At 33.0% G+C, this 22340-nt stretch overlaps 1 non-coding gene across 1 annotated transcript; it reads right to left on the reverse strand.

Moving 5' to 3' along the window:
* Nucleotides 1-1498: 1498 nt before the first annotated feature.
* Nucleotides 1499-1605, reverse strand: LOC122097779. The gene has a single exon (XR_006145586.1). It is a non-coding gene; the product is annotated as a U6 spliceosomal RNA (small nuclear RNA).
* Between the last annotated feature and the right edge of the window lie 20735 nt (nt 1606-22340).

The raw sequence follows: 22340 nt of genomic DNA on the forward strand, positions 1-22340 counted from the left end.
CCTAAAAAATTCATATACAATCACCCAAAATGCTTTCAAAGTAGGAGATGATAAAACAGGACCCTGTGAAGTAAATTTTCTTCTACTTTTGAAATTATTCTGAAAACCTTGTGCTGGATGGTCGCACCTGTAATCCTAACTCCTCCAGACATCTACTCAGGAGCCCGAGATCTGTGGATAACAGTTGCAACTCAATCAAGGCAAAATAAATTCATGAGATAATTTTTCAAAAATTTATTGAACTAGCATAGGGCCAAGAATGAAGATGTAGCTTATATAGTAGCTCACCAATCTAGAGAGGAAAGGCCTAGCAAGACCTTGAAGCTGCGATTTCAAATTCTGAGCATGCCAACAGAAATGCAATTTCCTGTACACGCATGCTACTTGCGCGCGCGTGCACACACACACATACACACATACATCCATTCTAAATATCTTCATGCCAGTGTTTTGCATTAATTTCTTTGTTAACAATATTATATAAGCAAAAGAAAGGAAATAAACTCCTCCCTCTTAGAAAAGTTTTATACTTTTTATTGTAAAAATACTGTACACAGGGGTCATATTTACATGAGCTAGGTAATGAGAACAATTCCTAACAAGCATTGTTACCTCCTCCTTTATTTTTCCCCTACCATTCCTTCCCTCGCACCTCCACAAGTGCACTCCCCTCCCCCCTTCCCCTGCCTAAATTGTAACATTCATTTTTCAGCATAGTGTCTTGTGCATCTCATTATTACAATGGGTCAACCTGTATCCCTATTTAGGCATTTTGATTTTTTCCTTCCTCTCCCCAAATTAGAAGAGCATATATACAAGATATAGGCGCACCAACTTCAAATACAGTGAAAACATTTGTTATAGCATGGGGAGGAACCTATAAAAAGACACAAAAAATCACATTGCACATTATAAGTACATTAGAAACAATAGCAAAAAGGAGAAAAATTCTTGTATCCCTATCTCGGGTTTCATTTCCCGGAACATTATGTTATCTGGTCATATGGACATACCTTTTGACCTTTTCTGCTTATACTATACATATATTAGTTATTGAAAATTAAGAAAACCATGGGACCTGTGTTCTTTTGGATTTGGCTTACTTCACTTAATATTTTTTCCATATCTTTCCAATTTCTAACAAATTGGGTGATGCCATTCTTTCTGATGGAGGCATAGAATTCCATTGTTTATATAAACCACATCCTCTTGATCCATTCTTCTGCTGAGGAGCATCGGGGTTGGTTCCATATCTTAGTTATCTTAAATAATGCTGCAATAATTGTAGTAGTTGTGCTGATAGTTTTAGTATGGTCTTGTTTGTGATCATTTGGGTAAATGCCCCAAAGTGGGATTTGTGGATCATAGGGGAGATTTATGTGGAGTCATTTGAGGAACCTCCATACTAATTTCCAAAATGGTTGAAAAAGTTTACACTCCCACCAAGAATGCAGTAAGGTTCGCTTCTGTCCACATCCCCTCCAGCATCTATTGTTGTAAAACTATGGAATGCTTCAGGAATTTGCCTGTCATCCTTGCACAGGGGCCATGCTAATCTTCTCAGTATCATTACAATGTTAGTTTATGTGATGCTGAATTGAGCACAGAATATTTTTTATATATAAAGTGTAATTGATTTTCTTAAACTAGGCAATTCAACAAAAAGTAAGTTTAGAAGAATTTTGAAATTTTAGAACCATGTACTTCTTACATAAGCACACATTTAAGAATAATGTCAAGATGGACATGTCAAAAACAAAATAATTCCAGATATTTGCGGTTCAAGAGATGTGTAGGGGAAATAATTCAATTGTTCTATACAAGGCACATGTCATAATGAACACAGCAGCAAGTGTTAAGGGTTGTTAAAAATTTTAGTGTTTTATATCTATTTAATTTTAGGAATTTGCTTAAATATGCCAAAATTAGGACTGTTTGGCAGGTATCAAATTTTCTATAATGTATTTAAGATTTATGTTAGCAGACATATAGTACTAAGTATGTACATTTCAGAATTTATAGAAATTTTGTTAATGAGAAGTTGCAAAGTCTTTGTGAAAAGAAGCAGAATGAAGGGTTAAGACTTGCTAACTACACAGTTCTTGTTAAAATTTAGGGATTCCTTACTTTATATTTTAGCGAGGAACAAGAGATGATATAAGCCATAAACAAATATTGAGATGAGCCATAAATAATAACCTTAGTGTGTAACTTTGAAGACTATTCATAGCCTATAAAAATCTTGTTGAACATCATAATCTTAGGCGGTTTAAAATGTACAGGAATATGAGAAAATAGTAAAATCTAATATGTAGTGCACTTCAAATACTAAAAACACTGGTAATTGTTTTGTTTTTTATTTTATTAATCATTATTTAATTATTGGTTTTCTTTGTAGCATTGTTTTACTTCTTGTTATATAATACAACTTTTTGTTAGTCATCATTAGGAGGTACTTTGAGAAGGTTACTGGGGTGGTCAAACCATTTTTTTATAGGTGCATGTGAATTTACAACTAGGAAAATTAAGAACAAAATATTTATTAAAAAATGATCAAGTAGAGTCTGAATCAGGAGAGTTGATACATGTCCACAACTAAAATCTTAGCCCTAGGTTGAAGCAACAGTATTACAGAGTTGAGGCCACAAATGTGAGAGACTGTGTTTTGTTTTGTTTTGTTTTATTTTGACTTTGTTGGTCATGGGGCTTCAACTCTGGGACCTGAGTGCTGTTCCTCAGGCAAGGCTAGCGCTAACACTTGAGGCACAGCACCATTTCCATCATTTTCTACTTATGTGGTGCTGAGGAATCAAACCCAGGGCCTCATGCATGAAAGGCAAGCACTCTACCACTGAGCCAACTTCTTAGCACTTGAGAGACTGTGTTTTTAAAAAAATCATCTAAACAACATTTTCCTTTTGCTTTGGGTTATATAAGGAAATATATAAATATCTTTTTCTATTTTTGTGAATTGTTGTACTTCTAAATTTATAGTAACTTCAGCCACTTTATCCTTTTCAAAGTCATGAAATATCTCTGAGAGTTTGCTGCTGTGAAGATCGTTTTTGCATTTATAATTTCTTCTGAGTCACTTTTATTTTTATCAACATAACTTTATATTTCATGTTGATGGATTACAAATATCAAATACCTGCAAATGTACACATTAGAGTCTAAAGATAGCAGTATGAATATTCTCATGCAGCTCCTGTTTATCTATTATTCACTTTCAATATTATGATATTTCTCTCTCTCTTTCACTCTGTCTCATTTCCTCTCTTTCTCTTCCATGCCCCATGTCTGCTACTTAGAATTTCTGCTGGGCTACTATTATGCTTCAGGATCTACTGGTTTTGTGGGAATATGAAAGCAACCATCGGTTAACCTTGCATTCTTTAAGAGTTATGACAGTGACATGATATTATTCTTTGCCATTCTAAATGGTAAAATAACATATGTAGGAGTTCCTTTTCACTTTTACTTCTACTATAAATTTTATCTCATAGGAATCATTGGAATGGGATAAGATACTTTAACCTGTGACCTAAAATTATTTTTCTTTTATTTTTTTAATCTTCTACAAGATTATTTTATATATTTTTAAAAATTTTTTTCTTTTTATTATTTTTTCTTTTTTATTGTGAAAATACTGTACAGAGGGGTTGTAAATACATGGACAAGATAATGAGTACATTTCTTATCAAGCATTGTAGCGTCCTCCTTTGTTTCTCCTTCCCAGAACTTCCAATCCTCCTTGTCCCCCATATCAAATACTCCCCCCAACCAAAGTAGTAAAGTTCGTTTTTCGACATAAGTACTTGTACATATTAGTGTTGCAATGGGTCCACCCGTATCCTTATTTAAACTTATTGTTATTTCCCACCCCCCCCTACAAATTATACCAACATCAAATACAGTGAAAGCAGGGGTTATACCGTGGGGGAGGGACATACAAAGCAACAAAGAAATAATCTTTAAATCTGTTAGAAAAAATCGCATTAAAAACATTTGAATACATATCTTAGGGTTCATGTCCCTGACATCAACCTATCTGACCTTTTCTGCTTGACTCAGACATATACTAGTTGTTGCAAATAAGGTTAACCATGAAACCTATGTTTCTTTGGGCTTGGCTTACTTCACTTAATAGAATTTTTTCCTAGCCTTTCCATTTCCTAACAAATGGGGCAATGTCATTTTTTTCTGATGGAGGCATAGAATTCCATTGTGTGTATATACCACATTCTCTTGATCCATTTATCTACTGAGGGGCATCTGGGTTGGTTTCATGTCTTAGCTATGGTAAATAATGCTGCAATAAACATAGTTGTGCTGGTAGCTTTAGTGTGGTCTTATTTGTGATCATTTGGTGAAACGCCCAAAAGTGGGATTGCTGGGTCATAGGGGAGATCTATGTAGAGTCTTTTGAGGAACCTCCATACTGCTTTTCAACATGGTTGAACAAGGTTACTCTCCCACCAACAATGCAGTAAGGTTCCCTTCTGTCCACATCTCCTCCAACATCTAACAGCCTCTTCAGTAGATGGTGCTGGAAAAATTGGTTAACTACTTGCAGAAAAATAGTTAGATCCTTATATATCACTCTGCACCAGAATCAACTCCAAATTGATCAAATACCTTGGAGTCAAATCAGACACTCTGAAAACATTACAGGATGGAAAAGGAGAAACCCTAGGTCTCCTTGGCACAAGCCAAAATTTCCTTAATAGAGTCCCAGAAACACAACAAATCAAAGAAAATTTGGGCAAATGGGATTGCATGAAATTGCAGAGCTTCTGCATGGCAAAGGACATAGCTAGCAAGATCAATAGAATGTCCTCGGATTGGAAGAAAATCTTCACTAACCATACAACAGACAAGGGTCTCATATCTAAAGTCTACCTGGATATCAACAAATTAAATCCCCCAACAACAAATCTTCAAAGAAACAACTACCCAATAAATAAGTGGGCTAAAAACTTACAGAGAAACTTCTCTGAAGATGAAAGAAGGATGGCCAATAGTCACATGAATAAATGCTCAACCTCTCTAGCCATAAAAGTAATGCAAATCAAAGCAACATTGAGATATCACCTCACCCCAGGTAGAATGGCTATAATCAAGAATTTTTTTCTTTTACAAGCAACCTTTTTTCTATTATCAGTTAGTAACTACCTGTAATGAAAAAAAAGCTATCCTATGGAAAGTAGACCGAAGTTGTTCACAGGGATGGTCAAAAACTAATGGGGGATGTGAGTACAAAGGATATCCATAATAGATCACAGATCTGCAGAGCAATTTATCATGTACATTTTGTGAGAATGACAATGTGCTAGGAACTATAGATTAAATCACTGAACATCTGATATACATATATATGCACATATATTTGTATTTGTATATTCATTTATATATGCATATATGTGTGTATATGCCTTTATGTAGGTTCACTTGCACGTTAGCATACACACAAATACACACATACATATACACATGTAAACGTGCACACATAGAGAAAGATACATAATTATAGCCAACACAAGTTTCACTAGTTGTTGAATATGCCTTAGACGGAATGCTTGGAACCGTTTCAAATTTGATAATTGCAATTCGAAGCTATTCCAAGTAGATAAACCTAGGAGATTCTTTTCTCCACTCTTGGTAAAAGGAAGAAGTGAAAGTGTGGCTCAGGTCTATAGATTAAACATAGAGAATTAAAGCCCAGGTAGAGCTCAAGGCCAGGAGTTCAAATCCCAGTACCTGCACAATATAAAAAAAAAGAGTCCTTTGTCTTTGAAAAGGAATATTTTTCCAAAAATGAATACCCAGGACAATTTTCAAGGTCCAAAACTCTTAGAAAGGCTCTTTCACATCTTAAACTGATTCCTCTCCTTGATTCACATTATGGAAAATAGGAGTCACACTTCACATTAAAAAGTATATGCATTGTTGAACAGTTCTTGCCATTTTTAATGTAAAAGAAGCATGAGAGAGGAATTCACCTCACTTGGGTGAGTTAGGTTTGACTCACTGACAGACTTTTGTAAGTAAATGAGGGTCTGTTTACATGTAAAAAGTCTATACAGATGGTTTCCTAGGAGAGAGAACAAGCTAGCTGTTGTCCAAGTTTGAATCAGAGTAATTTATTCCTATGATATAGAATATCATAGGAAGCTCATCTCATAGAACACTATACAGACAATAATTTCAAAAGGATGAAAAACCCATTTCTATATTGTAAACAGCCAGGTTTTCACAAGCAAAAAACAGTTTCCTGAGCCAAGAAAATATAAGTTAGAGAAAAAGGGACTGTGTTAAATAAAGGTAATGGCTTAGTGACAGGTGTAAAACTGTTCTGTAATCACAACTAAACTATAAATTTTTTATCATGTCCCTAACAAGAATCTCCAAGATAGGCCTTGTTAAATCTGTCATAGAGGACTGGGTTTATGCAATTGTCAGTTTTGTTAGGGTCCAATATCTTCTACATTCACTTGGGTTGCAATCCGCTCAAACCACATGCAGTGAATGGAAAAACATGCTGTCTTGCAAGGCATCTAAGGGATTTTTGTGCCACTGTGAATATTTATCGTATTTCTTCTTGTAATGATACCTGTCAGTGTGAAGTCCTTTCCTGATAAGAATAATAGTTTCTGTACCCTTTGTTCCACTAACAAATCTCAGATATATAAATTTAACCGTGCGCCCATGGCTCATGCCTATAACCTTAGCTACTCAGGAGGCTGAGATCTGAGGATCATAGTTTAATGCCTGCCCAGACAGGAAATTCCATGAAATATTTCTCTCCAGTAAACCACCAGAAAACTGGAAGTGGCGCTATGTCTCCAGCAGTAGAGTTCTTACATTGAGCTGAAGAGTACAGGGACAGCACCCAAGCCCAGATTTCAAGCCCCAGGACTGACCAAAAAAAAGGAAAAATGTATATATGTAGATATGTATATATGATGAGATAAATTACGTTTATATATAAATCAATATTTATGATGTACATGTAAAATATAACTAAATAATTGACATATTTATAATATATACATATATTTACATATATAAGCTCATATTATATCTGTATGTTGATAAATATATTTGTAATTAATATCAAAAGAGTACATCTGAAGTTTTTGGGGAAAATGTAGTGACTAAAGGCTAACTACTGACCCATCATACTTTCAATTATTTTTTTCCAATTAATACAATGTCTGAAGTACTAAGACTGAATGATTATGAAACAGAGTTGTTGTTTTATTCCTTATGATTTTTGATTAGAAACATCTACTTACTTGGTATGAAACCTACCAAAATGTGATCTTGAAATCACACTCCACAAACTGGACAGATATATCAATTTAGCAACTTACAGGTCTCAAATTTTTATTTGAATCCTGTATCTCACAAAAATTCAGCTTCTTTCGAGTCAACTACATATACAAACATGCCTAGATTTTCATGCTCACATACATCCCCATACTCACATGACATACTAAATGTAACACTGTAGTAAAAAGTAATATAGATACTGAAAAAGAACACCTTTGCCAATGTAATTAAATTTTATTTTTTTAATTCAATGCATTATATAATACTGATGAAAGAGCAGCTAAGAAGATGTTTTAAATACAAGAGTGTCTGCTTAAAGAGCATGTTTCTCATTCCAAACATCATTATTTCCACCTTTCCTTCTCCCACATAAAAAATATGAGTAACTACAGAATTAACCTACATGTTTCTTAATCACTCATTGAAGAAAGAAAGTGTAATATATATACATATATACATATATACACAATGATATACTATTTAGCCACAAAGAATAGTGAAATCATATCATCTTCAAGAAAATAGATAGAACTGGAAACCTTCATATTAAAGCAATAAGTCTTATTGTGAAAAACAAATACTAGATTTTTCATATGCAGACTCTAGTCCAAGAAAGAAAAATGAATGACCCAGGTGTAAAAGATGGAAACTGATTAAATTTGGAAAAAAATGTAAGAGAGGAAATGAAGAGAAACATTGTCGAGTAAATATGTTCAAATATTTCCTAGGTTAGTATAATGACATAATAAAACATAAGTATAAAAATAGGACAATGAAATTTATAAAAGGAAAAAATTTAGCAAGCTACATTATATGGATGTATGTGTATAACACAATAAAATACTTTGTGAAATTAACATTTGCTAATAAAAAGTAAAAAATGCATTGGAGTTGTACAGTTATATGTTATTTTCCATTTTTTGTTCACATATTTCCCTGATAAAGTAAAAGGAGAAATAAGTTTTGCTCATTTAGAAAGACAATCTTGTCCAATTAGCATAAAGATACTCTAGTTAATTAATGTCAATATGAAATTTTTAAACTAATTATTGTATTAGAATAATTCCAATGCACTGTTCAAATATTACCCTGTAGGTATATACTTTTTGCTATTTATTGAATAAGTTGTCTTTACTTAATTACTATATGCCATTTTCTGAATGTAGTTTGGTATATGCAACTAGGATATATTATACCTGAACAGGAAATCAATTATTCAAACAGTTTTATCAAAAATGCCTCTAACGAAAAAAAGAGGTAAACCCAAATTATGTATATTTGAAAACAATACTTGCTTAGTCCTCTTCTCACATTCCCGATTCCCTTCTTGAGAATGCTACACATTGTAGGGAATTTGTTAACATGTTTTAGAGACATAGGTTGACTTTAAAACAATGAGTTAGTTTATGCTGCATTTTTGTTTACTTTATATCCAGAAAAGCTAAATTCTTACCTTATCATTTTCCTTAGACTTTATACTCAGGTTTCATCTCTGATGGGTGAAAGATAGAGATATAAACATTTTTTAACAGTGGCTAAATTTAGGCTGAGGAATCTATGTACAACTATACTCAAACAGATAGACCTCATCAGTCACGTGACCACAATATCAAAATGTTAACCTATGCTTCCTGAAATCATGCTTGTGAGATCTTGTGTATTATAAACAGTGGTTATTAACATTTGTTTTCAAACAACCTCATTTCATGGGTTAGGAACTAAAGTGAGATATTTTACTCAAAATTTAAGGAGGCATCCAAATTTAGTTACCAAGATATACAGCATTTAACACAATGTTTGAAAAATGCAAGATAAAGGAAATAATTTATAAAAAAAAAAACAACGTTTAAAATAAATAGAGAATCAGTATGACTGATTTTTCTTTTACCCCAGCTGCAATATGGCTTGCATGATGAGTTTTCTGGTTGTATGTTTAGTTAGGTCTGATATTTAGTTGGAGAAGTTATGTTCTTTGATATATTAATTTGTCAGATTAAAGAGGAAATTAATTCCATGCCAGAGTCAACATCCATAATAATGTTACAGTTGTATTCTACTATTTTGCCAAAGTTTTAAATCAGCTTGAGTAACTTGGGTCTTTTTTGAATCTAACTAAATAGGTATGCAATTTTGTCAGTACTAGATTTTGACCACCATTTATTAAAATATTATTTTCAATTCTCTCTTTTCATGAGATTTTTAATTTCATTTATATAATGTGCTGATTTTTCCTTTAGATAACACATATTCAGTCTTCTAAAAGCACTGTAATTTGGAGTAGTTTTAAATTATGTACTTCATGTACACTGCTCTAATTGCATTTCTGAAATTTTTAAGTATGTCATGATTTTTGTGATTTGATACTGTAGCAATTTTTCTTTTAAATATGTACAGATCTTGCTTCACATACAGTTACATTTGTTTTAAACAATTTGATTCATTCAAGGGACTTGCTATATTAGGTTCATCCAGATGAATTTAATTACAAATTAGCACAACCTTATTTCTGAGAGACAGTTATCTTTATAGTTCTACTCAAATTAACATGTATTTGAAGGTTTTGTACTTAAAAAAATAAAGTGGGCACAATATCTTTTTGTTCCTGGTGAAGTTCCAATTTGTTGGTTGTTTTCCAGCTGTGATGGCTTCAACATATGTGTGTATTTTATTTCAATTGTTTTGTGTCTATATTTTGTTTCATATAATAGAAAATACAAAAAGAATCAATGATATAGAAGTTTTCCAAATAGAATTCTAAGAGATACTTCAATTTTTGTGACAACTGGGAATAGGGAGATCTTCTTAGTGGAGGGATTAGCAAAATAACAGACGTTGTTTGACGTGATTTGAATTTTGCCTCCTCTTGCCTAACTATTTTCAATGGTAATACTTCAAATTGTTTAGTGGAAAGAAAATAATTTCATGTGGATGAACTCAGAATTTTTGGTTTAATTGGGACACACGAAACATTCATATTTGTTTTTTTTTGCATTTCTTTTTTTTATTGTGAAAATACTCTACAGAGAGGTTGCAATTACATGGGCAAGATTATGAGTACATTTCTTATCAAGCATTGTAGCCTCCTCCTTTGTTTCCCCTTCCCATCCCTTCCCATTCATATTTTATTTTTAACTCTAAATTTTTTCCTTAGTTAAAACCACAGATGTGAATTTGTAATGTTAAAATAGCACCTAAAATTTATATGAAATTGTCGAAATTATTTTCACTTCACACTATATGCAATACAGAATGTAATAACAGTAGTGTGTGAGATAGTATGTAATAATTGACTTTGGTGAAAATCCATTACAGTGGATTTTTGTGAAATACAGAGTAATGGTAAGAATTATATTTGATTCTATTAAAAAATTCACAGTTACATCTAAAAGTAACTCATAGTTATAAACTAATACTGAAAAAATAAGATTGTTTATTGGAAAAAGCCAGAAGTTTCAATAAGCTTGCTTTTTAAAAAATTGACTTGGATTTGAGCTTTGGTGACTGTAATCCTAGCTACTCAGGATTCTGAGATCTGAGGATCGTGGTTCAAAGCCAGCCTGAGCAGAAAAGTCTGTGAGATTCTTATCTCCAATAAACCACCTAAAAACAAGAAATGGCACTGTGGCCCAAGTGGTACTGTGGTAGCATTGAGCTGAAGAACTGATGGACAATTCCCAGGCCCAGAATTTAAGCCCCATGACCGACAAAAATATTGACATGGATTTTCACTTTATTATTTTATGATTTTTTATGAGTGGTTGTTCAGTGAAAAATGTCATTGGTGTTTATATATTGTGTTGGCATAAAATGAGCCTGCTATTATCTTAATTTAGGCAAAAAAAAACCTCTGATCCTATGACAGCATAAATTTTATGGGAAATGGTTAAGACAAGGATGCCTTTCTGAAAAAAATATATATACCCCCCAAAAAAAACAAGAACAAAAGAAAACATGTTCCAGGACTAATAGTCTGTCAGTTTGTTTTAACTTTTAATCAAAAATTAAACTAATACTTGATAATATTTTATTAACGCATTTAAATTTTCTTCATCTTTCTCATTTAAGATTCACTTTAAAAAGAAATTCAAAAGGTGACAGTGTTTTTTCCTTACTTTTCCACAGACATGATTATTTCATCATTATACTGTATAGCTCAATATACCCAGAAAGTATTTGTTAAGGAAAAAAATAATTCCAATTCTTTGGTTTGCTTCAGTCTGTATTTAAAGCTGCATACCACATCTTATCCACCATATTGTCAGTCTTCTCATTTGATACATTTCAATAAGTTTCTATCAGCCAGCAAAGTTTTACAAACAACGTGCTTTCATTCATTGTGCTTTCCAAAATATATCTCATAAATGTCAACAACGAACAAAACCTGAAATATGTGTGGATTTTTCTACTTAGGGTGTAATCACATTCCACTATTTAGAACCTGCTGTTCACAGGCATTAATTTCTCTGTCACTTCCATGCTTTAGAACAGCAGCATTTGTTAGTGGCATACATTTTTATTTGTTTACCACATCTCGTTTATTTTCAGCAAGAACTGTCTTCATGGAAGTTGGTAATAGATGAGGTTTTCAATCATGTGGTTTAATAGGCCTCTGTGGATATAGAATACCCATTTACGTGACTAAATATTTAAATTAATACCATAATTATTTCCTTTAATTTTCTGGATAAGTGTTCTAAAATCTAGGTATTTTTAAAAGAAATATTGTACATTGTTTCCTTGATGACAATATAATTATAAGACTTTAAATGCTCATATACCATGGCCATCTTAAATGAGGTGGATGTACTAGGGTTTGCATGAAAAACTTTTGGGACAGCATTGATGTTTTAATCTTGGATGGGATTTGATTGGGATTGTGGCAGGCTTTCATGGTTTGAGAAGAAAAACAAAAGGCCATACTAATACTTTTATCCTCTACATTGTTGTATTCGTTTATTCATACACACATACAAACACACAGATAAACACATATGTTGTATGAAGACTGCAAGAAAATATTTTAATAGGAATTCCATAAAATATTTAGTCTACTGAGATCTGATTAGAATTTATAGAAATATCTAGTTGCTGCAACCCCTGGACAAGTCATTATCAATGGTGAAGTTATGGCCATTTGGTTTTAGAATGCCCCAGAAAGACCTACGTGTTAAAGAAAAATGACTTTCTATTTCCTCCCAGACTGTGGAGAATACCTGAATAGTTCTTCTGGAGATTAAATTTTTTAGAGTGAAACACATGAGAACTAGATTCTCATCTACTTTCTTCTTTTATCTTCTAATCATTCTAGGTCAAAACATTTCTCTTTGACATACTCCCCACCTTGACATTGTCTTGTCACAGGCCCCAAAATCAATAAAACCAACTGAACATACACTGAAACCTTCAAAGTTCTAAATCTGAGTAAGCCTTCCTGCTTAATAAATGAACAATAACACTTATTGTGCTAGGTTATAAAGGTAACACAGAAGTTTAGTCTTTCTAACACTGAAGAGTACATTAGAGTATGCTTCATTATAAAATATCAACTCTATGTTGTATTTTGTGTTTTTGTTTCTGTTGATCCCAGGGCTTAAACTCAGGGCCTGGATGGTGCTTTTATGTTGAAGGCCAGTGCTCTACATACCATTTGACCTAGAAATCCATTTCCCTTGGTGGCTAATTGGAATTAAGTATCGAATGATCGTTCCTACTCCAGGCTGTCTTCACACTGTAATCTTCAGATCTCAATCTCTTACCTAGCTAAGATTACATCCTTGAACAACCCTTACCTAACAATGTTTCATATTTTGTAGAATTCCAATTCTCATTGTATATTGTGTAGAATTCTAATTCTCAGCATTGTATAGATGCTCCTACTACAGCATAAAAATTAAGTCTTACTAAAGATATTTGCAAATTATATAATGGAGGTCTGCTCATTTTGTGACAATATCTGTGCTCATTCTCATCATTCCTTTATTTACTACACCATCAGCCTTCTAAAATCAGCTTCATTTCCTGGAGAAGATTACCAATCAGTTCAGCCAATATCCACCCAGAGGGTTTTAAAGCAAGCTTTAAGGAAGGAAGATAACATGAAGTGGCAACTACAGAATTTCTATGGAGAACTAGAAGGTTATCAAATTATATCTAACATCTTTCACATTTCTACCTTCCTTCTCATAATTAGGAAAGCATTGACTAACACTATAAATGTATTGCATTTAGAACTTAAGGATCAATTTTTTTCCAACCTGAAGCCTTCTTTTCCATGATTTTTGAAATAAACTTTTGGGAGATTTTTTTATTGTGATGTGATTCCATCCAAAACAAAGCCATGTATATCAAGAAAGCCAATGTTTTCAGCTCAAGAGTACTAAACTTAAGAGGGAGAAAATTAAGGTTAACTATATATGTTAAGCACAAATATAGGCAATATCAAGACATTTTGAAATTGTATAGCTTAGTGAATAAAGTGGCTCAAACCTGTAATGTTATCTACTTGGGCATCAACAATTAGAGAATTCCAGTTCCAGGGAAGCCTAGACAAAAAAAGAAGTTTCAGAAACTAACCATTTCCTGGGTGCAGTGTTTTATGCTTGTTTTAGTAGGACTGCAGTCCAATCAGGCCCAGGCATAGTGATACTACCTCAAAATAAGCAATCCATCTACAATCTGCAGGTATGGCAGTAATGGAGATGCTATTTCACAAGTATAGTGTTTTGGGTTCAATACTCCAATACCACTAGGAATTTAAGTGTGTGCCACCAGACAGGGGAATAGAATTTCAACATGTGTATCTGGAAGGAGTTACATCATCCAATACACTTTGAAACTTTTTCTTTAACTCAGTGTGATATATCATTTGGATATTATTTCATAGAAGATAATAAGTTAAGGACAAGCTTATAACATGTGAATTATGTGAATGAATAATTATACTGATGGCAAAGTGAAGTAAGATTGTTTAGTGGCTCTTGAATCACATCACAGGTAACCATGTAAACATGGTACAGCCTTTCGAAGGCCCTTATGAAGTATTTGAACAATCTCTGATGGGTTAATTGCTTTCAGAAATATTCGTTTGAGCCAACAAATACAGATCTCCTTTGATTTTAATTACGGTCTGCTAGTAGACTCTCACAGACGAAAAAATCAGAGGATGCTAATTTCTCTGATAAAATACAAAATAAAAATTTTATAATTAATATAACATGAAGACTGTAATATTAAATGAATATCAATAATAATAAATTAATAAATATTAATAGCACTCTTATTACTAGTACTCATATTCTATAATATATTGACATCCTTTGGTTACTTCAAATTTTTGAATATTTATAACTAAATGTAAATTGTTTGCAAATAGTTATTTGATGATGTTAAAAATGAGAAAAAGATTTGTATACATATTTACTATAGATGCAAACAGATTCACCTGGTTATTTCTGATCCTTCTTTTGTTTGTTTCATTCATGCATGTGGAACAGGCAGAGAAAGGAAAATTGCAAACTTGCATTTACTAGGGTTAATTACATGAAGTTTATTTTGGGCTAAATAGCAGATTTTATAGATTAAATTGTTTTTGTCCCTTCATTCCTCCCTTCCTTCCTTTGTTCCTTCATTCCTTCCTTTTTTCCTTCCTTCCTTCTTTCTTCTTTCCTTCCTCGTTCCCTCCATCCGTACCTATCTCTCTTTCTCTCTTTTCTTTCTTTCTCTTGTTTCTTTCTCTTTTTCTTTCTTTCATTTTCTTCTATTCTTCCTTTCTTTTTTTACTCAGAATATTTCTTTTTTGGGGGGGGAGGTCCGGTCGTGGGGCCTGAACCCTGGGCCTGGGCGCTGTCCCTCAGCAATTCAGCTCAAGGCTAGCGCTCTACCACTTGAGCCACAGCGCCACTTCCGGCTTGTTTTTTTTCTTATGTGGTGCTGAGGAATTGAACCCAGGGCCTCAGGCATGCAAGGCAAGCACTCTACCACTGAGCCACCTTCCCAGCTGCCCCTCAGAATATTTCTTATGGCTACAGAAAAAATACCAACTCTTGTACAACAAGATGTTATGAGTAATTATAAATATACTTGATTAATTTTAATTTTAATAACCTATGTTTAATCTAAGAAAAATTTTACTAAAAGCAACTCACCAAAGTTGCAGGATATGTAAAAAATATTACTGTTCATGATATTGTTTATTTCTTGAAACTAAAATAAGAATTTAGACATAATATTGTGTGTGTGTGTGTGTGTGTGTGTGTTGTTCTTGTGATTTGAACTCAAGACCTATCCCTGGGCTGGGAAGGTGGCTCAGTGCTAGAATGCATGCTTTCCACACATGAGGCCCTGGGTACGATTCCTCAGCACCACATAAGCAAAAAAATTCGGAAGTGGCTCACATGGTAGTGCTAGCCTTGAGATGAAAAGCTGACGGACAGCACCCAGGACCAGATTTTAGGCCCCACAACCGACAAAAAAAACCAAGACCTATCCCTTAGTTGTTTTTTCCCCCCCTCAAGGATATTGCTCTAATATTTGAGTCACAACTCCACTTCTGGCTTTGTGTGTGTGTTGTGATGAGTGTTTATGATTAATTGAGATGCGTCTCACAAACTTTCTTCCCAAGGCTGGCTTTTAAAAAATTATTTTTAATTAAATAATTATTTTTATTGTGAAAATACTGTACACAGGGGTTACAATTACATGGGCAAGGTAATGAGTACGTTTCTTATCAAGCATTGTTGCCTTCTCCTTTGTTTCCTCTTCCAACCCATCCCTTTTCACACCGCCCCCCATCCCCCAGGGGCTAAAGTTTGTAAAGTTTGTTTTTTGACATAACGACTTTTACATCTCATTGTTGCAATGGGTCGACCTGTATCCCTATTTAAACGGTTTATTTTTGCTCTTCCCCTCCACAAATTATACCATCATCAAATACAGTGAAAGCAGGGGATATACCGTGGGGGTGGGACAAGTCTGAAACAAGCAGAAAAGGTCAGATATGTTGATGTTAGGTGAAATGAACCTCAAGATAAGTATTCAAATGTTTTTTTTCTTTCTTGTGATTGTTTCTAACATATTTATAAGATATTTTCTTTGTTGCCAAGTCTGACTTTGAACCCCAGCTTCCTGAGTAGTGAGGATTACAAGCTTGAGATATTCATATTCAGCACACATATAATACATTTAACAATAAAATAAATTTCTTATTCTTTGAATTCTAGAGGCTCAATTTAAGAAATTAACATTTAGATATTTATTTAGTTATTAAACCTGAACCTGCAGTGTGAAAAAAAGTTTTCATTTTTATGAAAAAATATATACTCGAAGATTTAAATGACAGAATCTTTGCACAAATTGAAGTACTATAAATTCAAAAGCAACAAAGGGATCGTTAAACAAATTTCTCATGTAAACTAAAAGCAATAGGCTCTGTCAGGGTGAATTAAGCAATTTTTCATTAAGGATTATCAACTGTGGTCACATGATTTTCTCTTCTTTTAAACTTAATCTTTTTGAAATAAAATATAGATCCATACTTTTTTGAATATATAAAAATCTTAGTTACTGCTCATATGTTTCTGAGTTTTGATTACCAAGACATTTCAGCGAAACACTGAATTTCGTGTATTTTATGTTAACAGTGATTTTTAGATATTGAATCAATCTCAATATGAGATAAAGCAAGATATTCCATGACTTATCCGTTTATCATATAGACTTGAATATAAATTATTTTTGAATGTTGGGAAATTCATATTATGCCTACTCTATAAAATAATTAAGAAATTAATGATTGTAATAGTATTTATTTTTCCTTCAACTAGAAAGAACTTCATTAGATGACAAAATCTTGAATGAAAATGTCATAAAATTATGAAAAATTCAAGTCATTATGAGTTAGATGATGTAGTCACTTTTGTAGGTCATAAAATGAAATATCTTGAAGCTTCCTTATCTGTTAAATATATTTGCACTCAAAATATCGCTCCAGCAATTTTATAACCAAAACACCTCCATGCCAAATAGCTTCTCTAATTAATTCAAGTAAATATTTAGGAACAGAAGTTATCACAATGTATAGGAATATCTACCCACCACTCTAGAAATTAAATCTGAAATCTTAAAGGATTGAGATTAATAATTAGCTTTCACTATGTTGCCATAAAGAGGTGAACCCTTTCAAGTCAGCATAGTTGTAGAGATTTGGTCACCGAGAACTTGTAGTCAAAATGTATGTTAAGGTCAAGTCCTTTCCTCCTCTTCCTTCTTTTTCTTCACTGTCTCCTTTTCCTTCTCCCTCTCCCTCTTTCCATACATTAGTTTCTCCCTCTCCCACTTCTATGTCACTTCTTCTTTAATTCCTGGATTCCATGAATACTCATACTCCATCACGTGTTCCTGACATGGGGTACTGTGCCACCACCAACCCAAAACAATTAAGAAACATAAACTGAAATGTATAAAATCAGAAGCCAAGATTAATCTTTCCCCCTTTTAAGTGAATTTTATAAAGTATTTTGTCATGTTAATAGGAGACTATCACAGCATGCTCTCATTTATTATAAGTGATAAGATTTACTAGAAAAAAAATTTGACCAACATCTCCCTAATGAAATGATTGATTAAATTAATATTATATTCGGAAAAATCTACTTTAAAATATCAGATATACTTCAATAAGTGGCAAAAAAATCACATCTACAGTTTGCTATGAAAAAACAGCAGAATTCAATCTGTTCCTCAAGGAAATTGACCTATAATTGGCAGTATTGTCAATTTCATAAATGATGTTAGAAGACTATAGAAAAAATTTCAACTCAAACTGCATGATGTAAAATTTACTTTGTCCCCTGTATACTATTTCTAGTTCCCAAAATGACTTGTATTTTATCACATTTTTAATTAACTTTAAGTAGTCTTATGGGAGTTATTGCTGTTTAACAAAGCAGTTTATGAATAGTGTTTAGTGAGGTGTTTTTTTGTTTGTTTGTTTACTTTTTTGTCTTCGGAGGTTTGAACGCTGGGCTGGGAGCTGTCCCTGAACTCCTTTGGATGAATGCTAGAACTCTATCACTTGAGACACAGCAGCACTTTCAGATGTTTCTGAGATTTAATTGGTGATAATAATCTCACAGTCTTTCCTGCCTGGGCCGTAATCAAACCTCAATCCTCAGCCTCCTGATTACCTAGAATTACAGGCGTGAGCCACTAGTGCCCGGCTTAATACAAAGGAACTTTTTTTTGGCTAGTCCCGGGGCTTGAACTCAGGGCCTTGTCAATGTTCTTAAGCTTCTTTTCCTCACGCTAGTACTCTGATTTGTGTCATAGTGCCAATTCCAGGTTTTTTTTGTTTATGTAGAACTGAGGAATCAAACACCGGGCTTCACACATTCAAGGCAAGCAGTTTATCATTAAGACAAATTCCATGGTCAATACAACTCATATTGATCATCATTATCACTCATCCTTCTCAATCCTATCTCATCCCTCAATTTACATAATTTTGTAGAATATTCACTGACTCGCAATGTCATGTATGGTCACTAAGAGAATATATCACAGATCATATTTTATTGATAATCATATTCATCAACGCACTAAAGTTATGCATTATATAATTCTGTGATTTTAAATTGTAAATTTTTACACAGATTCACTGACTACTATTCTAAAATTTTTCTTAAGGATAATGCAAATGCAATATGTGATCCTTCGATAAAGTACAATGATTCTTAGAATGTTAAAGATTTGGAGTAAGAACATCACTTTCAGTTCTAGAACATTTTATCATCACTATCCTCTCAAAATACTCCAATATTTATTAGTAAACACTTCCTGTCATTATTTCAACCTACCCTCCCTTTAGCAGATATTATTTCATATTCAACCTCTACAGATGTGCCAATTTTAAAAAGCTCATATAATTAGAAAATGCAGTCTATTTTATCTATTTCTCCCATGTAATATTACTATTTCCAAAGTAAGTCCATCTAAATTTTTCTCATAGATAGAGCATATTGTTTTGTATGCATGTATATAATGGTATTATATCCTCAATGGGCATTTAAATATTTTATTATATGTTATTGTAAAAGTTTTTGCTATGTATATTCTTGTACATGTGTCTCATTGGACATATGTTGAAATATATTTTGTATATAAAATTATGATTGAAAATGCTATATCATAGAGGCAACTCTACCTGTACTATCTTAAAGTTTGCCAGTATGTTTAACAAACTGAAAATATCATTTTAAATGCCAAGCACCAATGTATAAGGATTCCAATTTCTACATAATGGTTGTGCAAGGATATCTTATTGTTTCTATTTCCACTAATCTCTATATATATGTAATGTCGTGGTATGTTATGATACATCCATATATTCCTTGGTTGTTGTTATATTACTATAGAGATATGTATTTGGATTTTTGATCAATTATTCAGGATGGTTAAAGTTTTTCATTGGCATTAATATGCTCTTAATATATTTCTGATTCGTCTCTTTAAATAAATGTCTATGTACACACTATGTCTGTATATATACAAATACCTATATATATATATATACATATTTAAGAATATAAAGATGTGTACATACATGTATATAAACATATTTGTATATTATTATTTCCATTTGTCTGTAAGTTATCATTTTACTTTATTTATCAAACATGTCCTTTATTGATTTTATTTTATTGTTATAATGTTGCACAGAGAAGACGGGTGCCGGTGGCTCATGCCTGTAATCCTAACTACTCAGGAGGCTGAGAACTAAGGATGGTGGTTCAAAGCCGGCCTGCAGTAAATGTCCATGAGACTCTTATCTCCAATAAACCACCAGAAAATGAGAAGTGGCAGTATGGCTTAAGTGGTAGAGATTTAGCCTTGAGCTGAAGAGCTGAGGGAGACTTCAGGCCCACGACTACCACCACCAACAACAATAAAGAGTATACTGACTCAAAAAGCAATAGTATTAAGCAGTCTTAAAGATGGGCTCAAGTCTAACATTTTAGTATTATCTTAGATAACAGCAGCCTTCTAGTTCAATGAGCCATGAGCCTTCAAACTGTTGACCGAATTTCTTAGTTTATTTAGACAATCACTAAAAGTATGTACTTTCTCAACTCTCTTTCTTTCATTTCACCACAGAATCTGAATTTTTCCTTTATGTCATACTTGAATACCAAAGTCTTTGGAAGATATTTATTAATTGGTGTATATTAATTGTGCAAAAAATCTTATTGAAATATTTTACACTCTCACATATTAATGAAGGGGTTGATTAACCCGTTTCTGTCTTTCTCCATTCCCATTGCCCTTTATTTTTCAACTGTTTTTTGTGAATTTCTTTGTGCTATCTTCACACATCGTCAAAATGTATTAAATTGAAAATTATAAAATGCTGAATATAAAAGCAAAAATTTAAATAAATTGAGACTTATCTTTTTTGTGGGTTGGAGGATACAATTCAGCAAAGATATAAATTGTCTCCTCCCCTTTTTTTTGTTCATTCATGAGGCTTGAAATCTGGTCCTAGGCGCTGTCCCTCTGTACTTCAGTTCAAAGTGAATAATCTACTCATTGAGCAACTGTGCCACTTCTGTTTTTCTGGTGATTTTTTATACATGAGAGTCTTATGGACATTCCCATTCCAGCTGGCTCTGAACTGAAATCCTCAGATCTCAGCCTCCTAGAAATCTAGAATTACAAGTATGAGCCAACAGCGCTCAGCTTCACAGTTTTATTTAAGTTTATGACAATTTCTAAAAACACCTGACCAGCACTCTGAGTCATTGAAAAGGAATAATAAACTGGAATATATTGCTCTTTCTAATATTAAAGCTGTTAGTGTAAATTTGTTATATTTGTAGAGGAAATAATACACAGCTTAATAGGTCTGTAGGGCACCAGATTAGATCCACATAAATATTATCAAGGAATATTAATAAGGGGTAAAACCAAACATTTGTGGAATGACATTCTCTTTAATAAGGGGGATAGATTAGACAGTATTTGGGAGAATTAAAAAGTGAACATTTAGTTAAACATAACAATTTATTCAAGCAGGATTTATTTATTTATTAACTTCAAACAGGATTAAAACTTGGTATATAAAACAAAAAGAGTTTTTTAAATGTAAAGCAAAGGAAGATTTCTTGGCAATTTTGGAGATGAAATATTCTAAAATTTGGCATTAAAATTGTAAGAAAGGAAAATGTTATAGTTCAACTCAATAAAAGTGTAAAACAATTTAGTCTGTGAAAGCTCATATACAAATAGTGAATAGAAGTTGGGAGCAGGTGGTTGATGTATCTCATCCTAGCTACTTGGGAGGCTGTGATTTGAGTATTGCAGTTTGAAGCCAGCCCACAAAATAAAGTTCCTGAGAATCTTATCTCTGATTGATCAGCAAAAAATGTCAGAAGTGAGGCATGACTGAAATGGTAAATTATTAACAAATTGTAACAAATCTCAGGGACGCTGAGTTCAAGCCCCAAGACGATACATACATGTACAAAAGTAATAATAGTAATACTATGATGATGATGATGATGATGATGACGGGTACCCATAGTCAAGGATAAAATATTTGCAACTCCTATACCTGAAGAATGCCTCAGATCTAGACTCTACATATAACTCTTAAAAACCTAATGTTAAAAAGAACATAAATTAGAAACAAGCAAAATACATCTTGTGAAACATATGCACAAGAAAATCATCATCAGTCCTCAAGTAAATGCATATTGAAACTAAAATGACATCATAAAACATGTAGGAGAATTACTTCACATAATACAATAATGACCATTATAAATGGCATCAAGAAACACAGAAACTGGATGTTCGCAGGAATGTCAAATGGGAAAGCCACTTCTGAAAATATTTTGACAGGTCCCTAGAATAGAAATATGCAACCACCCACAGAATAGTACAGGAATTGAGCTCTTTAGGCTTTGTCTCATAGAAATAAAATGTAACATTCACCCAAAGGCCAAAACACA

Source organism: Dipodomys spectabilis, unplaced genomic scaffold (assembly GCF_019054845.1).
Source record: "Dipodomys spectabilis isolate Male_0828 unplaced genomic scaffold, ASM1905484v1 ptg000434l, whole genome shotgun sequence".
NCBI lineage: Eukaryota > Metazoa > Chordata > Mammalia > Rodentia > Heteromyidae > Dipodomys > Dipodomys spectabilis.